Genomic DNA, 14,896 nt, shown 5'->3' on the forward strand with positions numbered 1-14,896 from the left:
GGCGATGATGCTCCGAGAAACCCCTTCACTGCCCACTTGTTTATTTCAGTAGAAAGGAGCAAAGCGGTGTTTAAAGCCGGCGAGCGGACGGCTGATAGAGCAGCGCTACACTCCAGTCCAGCAAACCTCCGGGGAGCTGCTGATGATCCTTCATTGAGAAACCAATTACAGCAGCTCTTCCTCTCCGAGGACGCAGGCTGGCCGTCAAACTGGGCACTGAAGAGCCGAGACAACTCCTGTAGTTCACCGCCTCTGACACTGCAAACACAGAGGAAGCCCAGTGCCGCTGCTGCTGCTGCTTCTGCTGCTGTCAAATATTTGTTTACCATCAACTGTATCTGCACAATCCCGAGCCCCCTTTGAGCGCAATGTTAAACACCCACATCACCTCCCCCGACCTATTGCAAAAATCAATTGTCCCGCACCCGCACTCCATTCACAGGACTTGATGATAGCTTGCGTACATTGGTCACATGGTGTAAGCACACATCAGTAAAGTGAAAGTAATGAGGCAAATGGCCTTTATGTAGGTTATAGGTTGCTCTTGTATTGATGGAGATTAATTATTTTATATGATGGATATGAAACTTAAAATTCAAGTGTTTGATAAACACTGATTTAAATGTTTTTTCTTCTTCTTATGTTACATTAAATTCTCAATTTACAAACAAATCGTTGTTTTTTGACAATGTATATACATACCGTGGTCTGATAAGACAGCTTTTAATCATATTCTTACTTAACACTTTTTGGCTTGAACATCTATGTATATATTATTTTGTCCTTAACATATTGATAAACCAAAAATAAACAACACAATGGATGATTCATAGTTGAGTATCTGTTATTGTATTCATCCAACATAAAAGTAAATCACACAACAGATACGGAGCCTGTCATCTTCCTGATTAGAATAATAACTTTGGCAACAGCGCTCATCACTTTCATCCTCAGTATGCTGCATGGACTGAAGAGAGTTCAGCAATAGATCATCACTTCTCCGTCTGTAATATTAATCTCCAAACCCAGACAGTCATTTCTATTCACCAGTTTTCATTCTGCTGCCTAAATCTGTTTCAAGTCAATGAATTCATTGAGGGTGAAAAAGGGAACTCATGGGCGCTAGGGGGATGTTTCATTAAGATTCAGAGTTAAAAATAGTGCGAACAGATCTTCTGGTGTAGTTCAACATATCCGCCTTTGTCTACTGCTTGCATTCTCATTATTCAAACTGTTTCTTATTGGGTAAGAGATGAAGGCTTGTTGCTGGAAAGCGTGGCTCTATGGGTCCTTTTTGCAAAGTTTTATTACACATTACTTTCCCCCCTTTTAAGCTCTTCCAAATGCATCACGGTGGAGAATATTACCATAATCGTCTCCCTTGTGATAACCGGCTTAACTGTGGTTAAGTTATCAGGTTCAGATGGCAGTGGTTGTCATCATGAAACACATATGATCCGCTTCTGTACTGCTGTTTCTCTCTGCGAGCGTGTTCCATGTCTCACAGTAACGGTGAGCAGCGAGGTGAATGCAATCAGCATTCATAGACAAGGTGAGGACTCGGGTCGTGCTGTTATCAATGTGGAAAACAGTGATCGATTAATTATGTATGCAGCAGACACTGTGCCCATAATGACAGTGGTAAATTAAGTGTCACCTTCTGTGACCTTATCCATATCCTCAGAGAATACAGTTGCACTGAAAAAAGCCCTACTCATTCAAGAAAAGGGCATTCATGCACTTGCATAATGTCCTCAATGTAAAAATGTCTTTGTTATTACCACAATCCATACTCCACTATCAGTGCCTGTACCTGTACACACTCATTACAACATCACCATGGCTGTATCAGCATCATTGGCCTAAAAGGTGCATCTGTGTTGACTGTGTGCGACTATTGCCACGTTTACACAGAGCTAATGATGGTGCACTACCAGTTTGTGTTGTCTGAGCACTGCATGGGTCATCTCCCTTGGATGTTGTGGGTTAAGCAATGGACGCCAAGTCAACCTCTCGGCACTCAGAGACTGCGATTGAGATTGGTCGTTCACGGGGTGCTATTGAGTTCATGATTGCTGAGTGTGGCCGCACTGTAAAAATAAAATAAAAAAGGCTTCATGTGCTTGTCTTTCTAAAGCGTCTCTGGGCAGAGAAAAGCCGGTGTCCTCTCGTTTGCCTAAGGGACAGATCAGCTTACGGAAGAGAAGAGGGCAGACATTAGTCACTGTTTTCCTGTAATACACACACACACACACACACACAAAATGAGATAGAGGGAGGTATCTTGGGTATTCCCAGACATATGCTTGCACATCATTATCACCCACGCACACACTTGCATGCAAAGATTTATGTAACCATTCACAAAGCTGAAATCCACACAGACACACACACACAGACATACACACACACACACACACACACACACACACACACACACACACACACACACACACACGATCATGCCAGTATGGAAACCTTAGAGGGGATTACTGTAAGTGCAACAGTAGGCGAGGAATGCTGCTGCGTCTCTGGAGAACGTTCCCCCTTGAGCCCCTGATGTCTTTGATATTACATCTGAATTTGCTCTCGGGGTCTCCGCTGCCGTCCCAGTGAGACACCACCAGCTGCCCGCCTGCCATCCCAGGAGAGGTGATATGAGCTCTGGGAGAAGGCGAAAGACTGAGAGAGACGTCCCGGGACGTGAACGGGAAAGATGCTCTAGCTCAGGGGCGATCTATTTCTCTCCAGTCCCGTAAAACACCACAGCAAATCCTGCACTTTAGCAGCAATATCATACGCCGGCTTCACATCACATCGATGTAGTCTCACATTGTAACATGATATCATATCCAGAGCTGCAGATTGATCACTCGGCTCACACTGGAGATGGATAGAACCAGAGCTCAGGAAATTGACTTAGCACACTCAATGATGATACTTCCTTCCTGCCTTCCTGTATTAGTACCATCAAAATCAGATAGGTGAGGATGAAGAGTATTTCACAGTTTTTTGGGCAGCAACTAACGATTAGTTTCCTAATAACTTAATCTGTCACTGAATCGCTGTGAAGACTGTTGGTCAAATTCAACACCTTTGCGGTAGATTATTCAAGAGGAGACTAATTGTCTTTAATGCGGCTATAATCTATATTTTTGTATTTACAGTGAATCACGTCGCTCGTAGTGACAAACCCACCAAGAATTACCACCGACTTTACAGTTCTCCTCAGCTCTATCGCGCGTTTTAGCTTCTTTTGACTCATTGTTTTGGTTTTACTTTACTGTTTTGGTTCACTCTCACTGCTGTCAGGGCGGTTTCCAAAGTTAGCAAATAAGAGAATGATGATAAAAGAGCAAATATTGGATTTACATTCATCAGGTGGAGAGAAACTACAAGTCATTTCTAATATTTTGCTATAAAGTTCCCCATATCAACTTTATTAACTTTATTTTAACAGTTAATGCTCTTTTAAAAACTTAGAAAACTCTTCCAGCTATCAATGAATCGTCGAGTCATATAGGCTGATCAGAAAAAGCTCTAAAATGTCAAGACATTTCCGGACCTCAAATTTGACAACTTTAAATTGCTTGCTTACTAAAATGTTCACATTTGAGAAGCTGGAACCAGCAAACGTTTGATATCTTTAGCTTGATAAATGACTTGAACAAATAATCAATTAGCGATATTGTTGTAGGTTAATTTCCTGTCAATCAACCAATCAATTCATTTGCTAATTGTTTCAACACTAGACACTGCTTGAACAGGAAAGCCTTATGGGAAACAACCTGTACTTTGATCCAAAGATGACACAACAGTGAGTGTGAGAATAATCTCTGCTTCTTGTGTTCCAGAGAGAAGAAATGTGTCCGTGGGGCAAACGGGAGGTCAGGGGTCGCTGGTTGGAATGCTGCTTTCCCATCATCCTCCAGGTGTGCTGGGTGACTAACATCGTTAATGTCTTCAGTCACGTGTACGGTGGCCCTGAGAGCTCAAAGCACTGCCACAAACACAAGCAATCCCCAATTTGACAACATGTGCAGCATAAAGAAACAAATACAGGAAACAGACAAATACAGACACTCGTGTAGTTACTGAAGTTCATTGAAGAAAAGGTTTATTTTAGTACAAACATTCTGATGTATAATTCAGATCTTATTGCAGATATTTGCTAGTTAGCCCGAACTAACCTGCAAATTCAATTAAACTGACAAAATATGCACAATTTGTTAAATGTTTGTAGTGTCAGCCAGTCTGTATCTTTTTTCAGTTTTCATGTGCTTGAAAATGTGACATTTACTTTATATATCAGTCCGTCTATTTGCAGCACATTTCCTTACGCTGTCTAAGCTGTGTATGTGTAGACGTGTTCTCTAATGCGTTTGTGTTTTGTCTATCTGCGTGCTTCAGTTGCGTGTGTTGAGCTCTCCGGGCCACCGTACACTGATGGGGGTCATCAACCTTGTGACAGATGGACTTTCTCTCAGAGTTGCATCTTTTGTCAACAAAATGTCAACTGAAAATAACAATTTCGGGAAATGAAATATTAATATCTAGCAGACAATAAGTCTTTCATTTCTATGCCCTTTGCTTTGGGGATGTAAATTAAAGTGGCATTAGCAAATGAAAAAAAAAAAGACACATTTTTGTTTGGCTTTGTTGTCACACTCTTAGTCCGATGATGTTTTCTAGTCATGATAATTAAATGGCTCTGAAAGGTTTCGCTTCATTGATGAAGAGAGTGGACACACATGGTAACAGGAGAAGATATGCGAACAGACAGAGACGAATATCGTCATCAGCTCTTATCCCTCTGCCTGATTCAAATCCACTCCAGATCTCTCCGTGCGGAGAAAAATGAGGTTGTGCCTCTCGTTCTCGCTCGAAACAGGATTATTTTTAGCTCCTCCAACAATTCTAAAGGTGTAACAGAGGTGTCTCTTTTCACGCTTGTCCCAGACTGTCTGACACTTTACCATCAAGGAGCAGTGACAGCATGGTTGTGATGTTGTCATCTTACATCTTACTTTTGGTTTTAAAGGTGTGATGTAAAGGGCATCTTGATCACGAGAGTTTGTTTATCTTGTTCTCACTGCACTCATTGCAATATCGATGCTCATCTAGAGTAATGGACAAAGCCCTGAATGTATTGAATGAAAAGAGACATGGTACGTAAGCTGAGGAGAATCCCTCTCATCTCTGAGGCTGTGAGACAACAAATAGCCATATTTCCTCCCCGGCTGGCCGTGGAAGCCACTGCACTAAAGCAACAAACTAATAAAGTAGTAGAGGTGGATATAATTGATGGTTTTGTGTGAAATAAAATGCCCCAGTTGACCTAAAGCCTTTAAGCCTCATACATATACAAACGCTGTTTCACTCTCTCCATCTCCGCCTCTCTTCCTTCGTGTTTGTTTGGGAAAGCACATGTTTGAAAAGGTCATAACCTGATACACATTTGTGATGAATACATGCCTGAGAGGATGAGCTGCTTTGACTGTTTATTGAAGCTCAAAAAAGGTGTTACAAAGCGGTGTAGTCTGTAATAAGCTGTAAACACACCTGAGTGATGAGTCACATCACTGGAGAGCAGGGATCTATAGCGTGCCATTATCAGGCAGTTAACAAGGAATGCGTTTAATGGAAGCTAGTTTGAGGGCGCGCACGTTCCTCCCCCGGTGTAAACCATACCATATGGAGGCTATACACCAGGCCTTCTTCTGCGAGGTGCCAGGAAATAACATCTGTATGCACAAAGCTTTCACATACAACAAGGTAAAAGTCTCAAATGTAGGATGTTTTCTGAGCCCTTTAATGGTCTTCTCAACCATTTTGTCACAAAGCACATTTTGAGCTGTGATATCTTGTTGCCAGAAGCCGACCGCGACGGCGGTATTATTTTCAACCTGTGAGTCTGTGTGTGTGTGTGTGTGTGTGTGTGTGTGTGTGTGTGTGTGTGTGTGTGCGTGTGTGTGTGTGTGTGTGTGTGTGTGTGTGTGCGTGTGTGTGTGTGTGTGTGTGTCATCATGGCAAAATTTGGTGCTGGAGATGCATATTGTTGCGGGAACTACCACAGAAGTCGTTTTGAGTAATTTGCCACGTGTTTATATGTCTCTCTGTGGACAGACCGCAATAGCATCGCAACGGTGCAAGATGCATTCACGGCCTTTGGCTCCCCTACTAAACGCCCCCACTTTACGCCCCTGGCCCGATTTGGTTTCACAAAATTTTACAGGTGAGCAGTTGAGATTAAAATGATGTTTGGAGATGGATGTGGTCTGAGCAAGCGCGGTGGAAGTAGTAGGGTAGGAAGTGAGGAAGAGGCCGTTGCCCACCCCCCACTTTACACCCCCTGGCGTCTCCCCCGGTGTGATCCAATCGCAAGATGATCTTTAGGGAAAAAAAATAAAGGTTGCACTTTACTGAATCTGACTAAACCTGATCATCTCAAGCATATCATTCAAGTACGTAAAGCCAAAAAAGTGCAGTTTTTAAAGACTTTGTTCCAGGAAGTTTGCAGTAGAAGAATCACTCAGCATGTGGGCTGTCTGTGGTTAGAATAAAATTAATGCCAAGTCCAAAGATGGATGTGGTCTGAGCAATAGCGGCGGAAGTAGAGGGGTAGGAAGTACGGGCAATTGCCCCCCCCCCCCCCACACACACACACACACACATACACACACACACACACACACACACACACACACACACACACACACACACACACACTTTACACCCCTGAGCTGATTTGCCATTGTGGTTGAAGTGATCCCATCTCTAGATGGTTTCATATTTATTCGTGTGGTCAGGTAAAAAAAAAATATTTCTGTTGTTGGTTCCCAAGCAAAAAGCATTTTCTCCGTGTTAGAAGTTCCTCTTAAAAATTAGATTCTTGTAAAGCTGTGAAGTCACCTTTGCCCAACATTCAGCTTCAGGTGAATGCCTGTTATGAAAAGTGACAAATGTTTTATATAGCTTAGCTCAAAGGTTTCTTTAGCAAAAGAAGCGGGGACACAACAAATGTTCTATGTTGATCTCATTCATTTTCCCATTTAACAAAATAAATAGTAAAATAAAATAGAAGCTTTAAAAGAGGGTTTCAGTGATCATAAAATTAGAAGTAAAGAAATGTAAAGAAATAACAAACAGCAGGAATATGGAAGAATAATGAGCACACATAATAAATGTTTCAACAATATAAATAAGAACAGATCCTAAAACAACAACAAGCAACTTCTGATGAAATGTAGGCTTCTTAATGAACTTGAACAGAGTTTAAACGAAGCTAAATACTTCAAAAGAGCTTCATCACGACATGTTCAACAGCCCAATTTATAAAGGATTGCCAAAATGGGTCGATAATCATACTAAATGGCTCAATGCCTCAAAACATGTCTACACTGATTTATAAGAATATTGCAGAATCCATGTAGATTTGAATAGCTTTTAAATCTGAAAGGTCAACCACACTTGAGTACACATCCTGTACTACATCAGGCTGTCTGCTTTATGAATGAACAGGAGGTGTGCTGAGATTCTGACCAATGGCAGCACTGGAAAGCGTGCATCATACCTCTTCAGTGAGATAAAAGGTTTCGTCTTCTCCTATAGATCCATGGTGCTCACTTCAAAGCTCTGAGCAGTCAGAGTGTATTCTCAGAATATTTATTAATGCAGACCTGAACGAACCTGATTTTAAAAGCCGGCACCTACTCTTATTACCAGAGGATTGCATCATGATCTGTTAATAACTCCCTGCATTATGGTTTGATATGCATGTGGAGAAGGCAAAGTTATAGGTAGCTACAGTGGTGGGGGGGATTCAGATACCTAAGTAAAGGTAGCGAATAGCACATCGTAAAAGCACTTAAAGGTCCTGCATTACAAATGTAACTTAAGTAAAAGTAAGTGTTATTAGAATAATGTCCTTAAAGTATATTTAAAAACAAATTCTCTATTAATTGTTTGGTGTGTAGAACGTCAATAAATAGTGAGAAATGCCCTTCACAGTACAAATACAACATTATTCAGTTCACTGTCATTTAAGACAATGAAAAGAAGCAAATCCTTCATTTGAGACATGTTTGGCATTTTGCATGAAAAATGAATTAAAGGATCAGTTATCAAAATCGGTTCAGCTCAAATTTGAGGTAGTTTAATGTATAATAATGCACCAGATGTTATAAGCTCATCCCATGTTTTGTATGTAAAATCTTAATACGCAAAGTTCCATTAACTATAGCAGCTCCCCCTACGCACTGGAGTCAAAATTACAATACCCCATGTAGAAGTAAAAGTGCAATGAAATAGAAATAGCCAAGTTAATTCAAAGTACCTACAATTTGCATTTAAGTACAAGAGCACTGAGAACACTGAGTTACATTCCACCACTGGGTAGCTCCAAGACAGTTATGAACTATAGAAGTGTAAAATCACAGCTATTGGACTCCTGAATTCTTCGACACATGCCTATCTCTGCAGGGTTTCCAGCAAACTAAGCAAGCTTTGCACAGCCTGTGGAAGGACGTGATGTAAAGTCACGGCGGAGGCCGGTCAGGGCTGACAACAGTGCCACAGCACGCCTTCAATTCAACAAGCTCATAAAGGTCTGCGCAGCTAAACATAGACACAGGCGGTCAGAGGGCCGGCAATAAATCTATAGGAGACCCCCAGGGCCCGACGAGAAAGGGGTCCTCAGATGGTGAGGCTTAGCTTACTGCCATTATGCTGATCCTCTCCCTGTCACTGAACTAAACCCCTTTCAACACCTAGCTTATGCTCTGAAGCCCATTATGGTGCCTTGTTACAAACAATACCTTGAACATTTGTCATACCTTTTTAATATACTATCAGTACTAGCATTAGCTCTGTAAGAGAAGCTTTTTCTGCCTGCACGGTTGATCCTCACACCTAAAGGGCCTCCACATTCCTGGCTCAGCTGGACATTCAACAGGCCACCACCTGCAGCATGTCGACAAACTGCACGGGGTTAACAATCCCCCCCCCCCTCTCACTGTGAAACCATTTACCGTCACCCTCACTGGAAAGTGCTGTAAAAATAGTGTCTGAAAGCACTTACAGGACCTGTTTTTGAATACTGTCCAGTAATTTAAAAAGATAGAAACACCAGAGGAGTAATTGAAAATGAAAGACATTTTAAGATATACAGCAACACTAAAAGCAAAGAACGGAGATTATATTGCGTATACAATAAAGAGACATTACCAAAGAGATGTTGAGGATACAGCTGAAGCTCAAAACAAAAGGATTTGACTGACATTTGCCCACCATGGCTGGGAGTGCGAACAGTGGGGGAAGAAGAGACAGGCCGTCTTGTCTCAGCTGTCACTTCAGAGCCTGTGGTGGGAAAACGTGAGGGAAGAAATGCCCACACTCTCAATCACATCCACAAGCTGAGATCCCCTGCACCACCAAAATAAAACCAACCACACTGGAACATCTTTTGTCCTCCTCCATCTCTTTGTATCAATCAGATTGGTGTGAGTCAGTGTGTGGCCGTTAAGAGTTTGAGTGTTTCCCTAAGTCAACTTGTTGAAAAGATTTGAGTGACTGCGTTAAAAAAAAAAAGGCAGCGGAATGCGCCGATCCGCTTTGAAGTCTGTTTTAAGAAACCATCCTTCGGCAAGACGGAGCTGGCTCACTGTGTGTTACAGTGTGAATGTAATTTCCATATTTGCATAACAAAGACAAGACTGATTGGTATTAGGAGAGATGGAGATCTCATCTGCGGCTCCTCCTGATTTGCGCTTCGTTGCAGTTGCCTAGTAGCCAGCGACGCCCTCTTCATTTCCAATCGACATCATATGGCGCCAGAGAAGCTCACCAAGAATAACTGGACGGGCCTCCAGGGGCAACTGCTCACTAATGTAATATGTACGAGCTGAGTGGCCATCTCTTTCTTGGATATCACGGCAGAGAGTTGGTGTGAGAATTAGTAACAGAAACAGAGAGACATTCTTAATCGATGCTTCTATGAATCTATGTTACATAACAGCGTACAGTATACTGAAGTTTAGATTAGAGAAACCCCTAGAGAAAATATGACCATGTGTTCCGCATGAGCGCCGTGAATTAAAATAAAAAAAACTGGAGTGGATGACTCAGCCCGAAGGAGCGCTTGGAGATATCTGGTTAAAAGTCAGGCATTGCTGCCAGGAAACAAGTCTTCATGTTCCAGGCGTGATGACTCTTCATCTGTGTGTGCTGCAGTAAATCAGCCATGCAGGTCTCCATTATGGGAACCCTTTGACCTCGTACATGCTCATCAAGACTAACAGCATCACTCAGTGTACACGCTCATCGTCCATTTAGGTTTAGATTTCCGCTGCAGTGTTTCTCTTATTTCTACCTTCAGGTCCATGATAAGCATCTATATATTTCTCTTAATCTGATCTCGAGCCGTTTGTCACAAGATTTTTATTTTTAACGCAGAGCAGAAGGTAGTGTTCCCGCGGGAAGCAGGATTACTTAAGAGAGTGGACTTGAGAGGATCAGGTACATAAATCAGCTTTTAAAAAAATACAATAAAGATGAGACGAAGACTAAACTGGCTTTTACGGGCTCTACTTTTGAGTTTTTAATACTGAATCGAGCAGCTACAGAATATCAGAATAGAGGCTCCTTTAAATATCAAAGGTTACAGATTCAGGGTAAAAGGTTCAAAATAAGAGTGGTCTTGAAGATTGTTTGATGTTTTAAGATCTCTTCAGCTATGTGCTCTGGCGCTCTACTCGACTACAGAAGAGCATCTCCGCTATTTTGTCATGTTGTAACTTACTGAACTAACTTGACAGTCACATACAGTGTTACACAAGACTTCTATATAGTCTGAATTTATCGCTGACATTTCCCCCGTTTCCCCATCTGCGGACCAAAGCTTTGTTTTTCTTTCCATCTGCCATAACAAAGCTAAAAAGTCACAATGACTTTCTGGATCACAAGTGGCTCTCGGCTTTTTAAGGCCTTATAGTGTTTGAAAATGATCCATGTGTAATAGTCACACAGCGGGGCTTTATATACAAAACGAGAATACAAGAATCCTCATCAGTGCTACTCACCAACCCACTGACAATAATCAGAGGAGAAAATAGGATGAGGGAGGCTCGCTTTCAGTCGACGCTGCAGTCGGCTGCCATATTTCTAAATCATTCTCTATTGATTGATTCCCTGCTGATGGACCTTTTAGGGCTCATTCATGTCTAGATTCTGACTCGATGTATTCTGATGGAAAAAGAATCATTTTCTGATTATAGTCACATTAATTTTTCATTGTGGGCTTTTAGGGGAAGTTATGAATGTGTCTAATGACCATCAAGAGGAGGGCTGATCTTAGTTTCCCATTATACCTTGAAAGCCATGTGCTATAAAGGTCATGCTGAAAATGATCATTTCCTGTGCGAGCTCAGGTGACCCCACAGCGGGAACAATGCACATAGGTGCTGCCTTTACCTGTCTGTCCCAACCTGATGCCCAGGACGCCCAGGATTGAAATATCAAGAGATGTTCTACCTACCAATATCCAGCATTATATCACACATTTGTATTGAAGATCAATACATTAAATCTGCTTTAATCAATAGTTTGTCTGTAATGTGAAAGGCGTCACATGTAGCGTCTTTGAGCTGGTTATTTATGGTTTTATAACCTGCAACTTTGTTATTTTGGTTTATTATTATTATTATTTCTGTTTTTAGCAAGAAAAGCTAAAAGGAGATAAAAGAGAGTGAATATTGGAAGTGCAATTGCCAGGTGACCAGAAGCGACCAACCGACAAATCCTGCTCAATGTGCCTTTAAGTTGCTCTTTAAAGTAAGGCACACAGAGTAGTCATTTGTCATATTATAGTCATATAGTCAACAGGAGGAGAAACTGAATCCACATTACTGTGATCAATAGATGCCAGTAGAGCCACAGTTCAGCAGCGGCGCGGTCTCTATCTAAATGACACATGGACAATCAGGATCGGACAGTAATCAGACTGCCATCTGCTCCCCTGACCGTGTCGGCAGCATGGCCTGTTTCCAAAATCCATCAACAAAAATAAACTACTCAGCAGCCAGAGATCAGAGTGTCTGTTCAAGGATGATGCATTAAAAATAGGCCTCGAAGGTAGAGTGTTGAGAAAAGCGTATTTGTTCGGTCCGCTGTGACCGCACTGGTGCCGAGGACTGTGGACAGATGGCAAAGAAACACAGTTTCCATTAGTCATGAGAGTCCCCTCAGTTGGGGTGAGTTGACTTTTGACTTGTTACATCACATGTAACAAGTCCAAAGTATGTTGCTCTCTGAGACCATTGCAGCTCGGACAGGGACTCACTCCAACACTCGTAAGATTATAGAGGGTAGAGGAAGCAATCCCAAACCGTGTCCCATTGTTAACAACATTGTCCGAGTTTGACTTCCAGCTTCAGACTATCCCTATGTCCTTGGAGTGACCTCCACCACTGAGAATCACCACCTTGTGTTATTGGCTGTTACTGTATGACTGCCAGTTACTGAGTTACATCTCCAGTGGTAGATGGACTGAAACTGCAATGCAATTTCAAGTGGTCAGTGGCTGGAGGGACCCAATTTACAGAGCGTGGCAAGATGAGCAAGCTCTGAAGCGAGGATAAACTTCAGTGGTTAGCGGACGGGGGGGTTGACACACTCGCCTCTTCCAGATCTGGCCTTTTTTATTGCCTCTTGAGTTGTGTGGAGCGCTAGAGGTGGTGGTGGTGTGCGATGAAAATAACTATCATCTTTAAAACTGTCACATACTCCAGCAGCAGCCGCCACGTTTGTTCCAGGTCTGGAGTGCTTCGATCATATCAAGTCCCTTGAGAGGGAAAGTGTGTTGCTGTTAGAGGATAGAGTTATTTCTTTGCTGACCTTGTCGCATTTCAAAATTTGTTGGCAATAAAAGTGATGTGAAAACGTTTTTAGCCTTTTTACAGTCCCTCAAATCCATCCACCAAAACTCCACAGAGAATATTAAGCTGTCGTATACTTAAAGCCGTTATAATATATTTAATGCATCGAGCATCAGGTCGTTTATTGTGCTGATCTCGTCTCAGCTTCAGTTTCAGCTCATTGTTTAGCTGTTTTGGTTCACTCTCATAGCGTCGTATTGGAGGCAGACAGACACAGTGAACCACTCGCTGGTGAACATACTGGAAGAGACCAAAAACAGAGCAAAAAGGAGATTAAATATTTATTTATTTTTGTTGACAAAACTCAAAAATAAATATTTTCCACGTACCTGTAGTGCGTGTAATGTATTTATTAATCAAGATTGTTTTAGTGTGAGTTGCCGTGTGCTCGAGATATCGGCCGTTTCGTGCATTCTCTAAAATATGATGTAACAAGATGTCACTTTGTTTGTGGTGCTCGAAGCATAAAACATACAAACTTAACAGCAATGTCTCTTTCCAGAAATCATGTCCCAGTTATACTCAAGATAATCCTGTGAACAGTTTCAAATGGGAACTATTTTCTTTGTATCATATCACCGGGCAGAAGGAAGTGAACATCTACTAATGGACGAGAGGCTCTCCTGAGCTCACCTGAGCTAGCTAACGTTACAGCTCAGCACAGGAGGACGCCATTAGCGTTTACATCTTGCGCTGTCACGAGCACGAGCATCTCGTTCATGAGTAGATGTCTTGGCTTCTATCTGAGCGATGATATGGATGGCGGTTGTAGTTCGGTAGAAAGAAAATAGGCGCTTTGAGCACCACAGGAAATCTAGTTCCATTATTTTAGAGAGAAGGCAGACATATATCGCTAACACTCACACCACAAATATCTAGATTTATAAATAGCATAGGTCCTACTGATAAGAGGAAAACATTTTGGATTTTGTGATGTACTGTCACTTTAAGTACATTATGACTCGGGCATGCAACATCGGTTATTACAGATCTCAATCGCAGCTCTACAAAAAACACTCCACAGTACTAGAGAAATGATTGAAAACACAGAGAGAAGTGTGGAGGAATGAATGTTCAAGCTAATCACTTTGTAACCTTTACAAGACACCCAACAATCCATGCACGTAAATGTGTGCTTATCTTTCTATCCATTATCTGTCACCAGTACAAGCGCAGGAGGGGAATGTGATTGTAGAACCTTCTTTCTCATACCACCCACTTTCCAAGCCATCCATTAATAGATAAAACTCCATTTGCACTCCAACAACATTATCTTCACAGACTAAGTATGGTATTACGGTGGAAGACCGCAGTACTGCTGAGATTAGAATTTTCTTGTGAACCCATGAATCAGACCGATGTTTTTCTTGGCTTCGCGGCCTTGAGGGAGTGTAGGTTACTTTGTAGCAGCAGACATTGTATTGTGATGGGGTCGTGTAATCATAAAAGATAAAGTTTGTACTTTCACATTGTGAGCCACAAGCAATAGAAATGTTCTTCTTTAGGAAAATGATTGATGGACAGCGGAGCATAGAAAATGGCCAGATTGGAAAACAGGCTGCTGTAGTGTGGACAACGATCGAGCAGAATGGTTGCACATTATTCATGCTGTACAATCATTTACAGAGTATGATTTTACCATCTCAAACTGTCAAATGACACGCAAGGTGGCTGTAATTAAGAACACAGCCTGTTTTCTGTCCACAGCACAGACTGCACACCTGCATATTTAAAACATGTTCAGCCACATTAAGCTGGGAACTATCTTGAGAGCATCACTGTGGCCTATTTAATGTCAGCTGAAACTAGGAGATGTTTAGAGCACAGACTCACTCCCCCCCCCCCCCCCCCCCGCTCCCTCATTTGTGTGCAGTAGTAATGTGTGGGAGTTCAGCTTGACTGGCCAGCACAATGTCTCCAGGGTGCCAGCAAATTCTCCCACGGGCCAAGGAGCCAGCCTGACA

This window comes from Cottoperca gobio, chromosome 15, assembly GCF_900634415.1.
Source record: "Cottoperca gobio chromosome 15, fCotGob3.1, whole genome shotgun sequence".
Classification (NCBI taxonomy): Eukaryota; Metazoa; Chordata; class Actinopteri; order Perciformes; family Bovichtidae; genus Cottoperca; species Cottoperca gobio.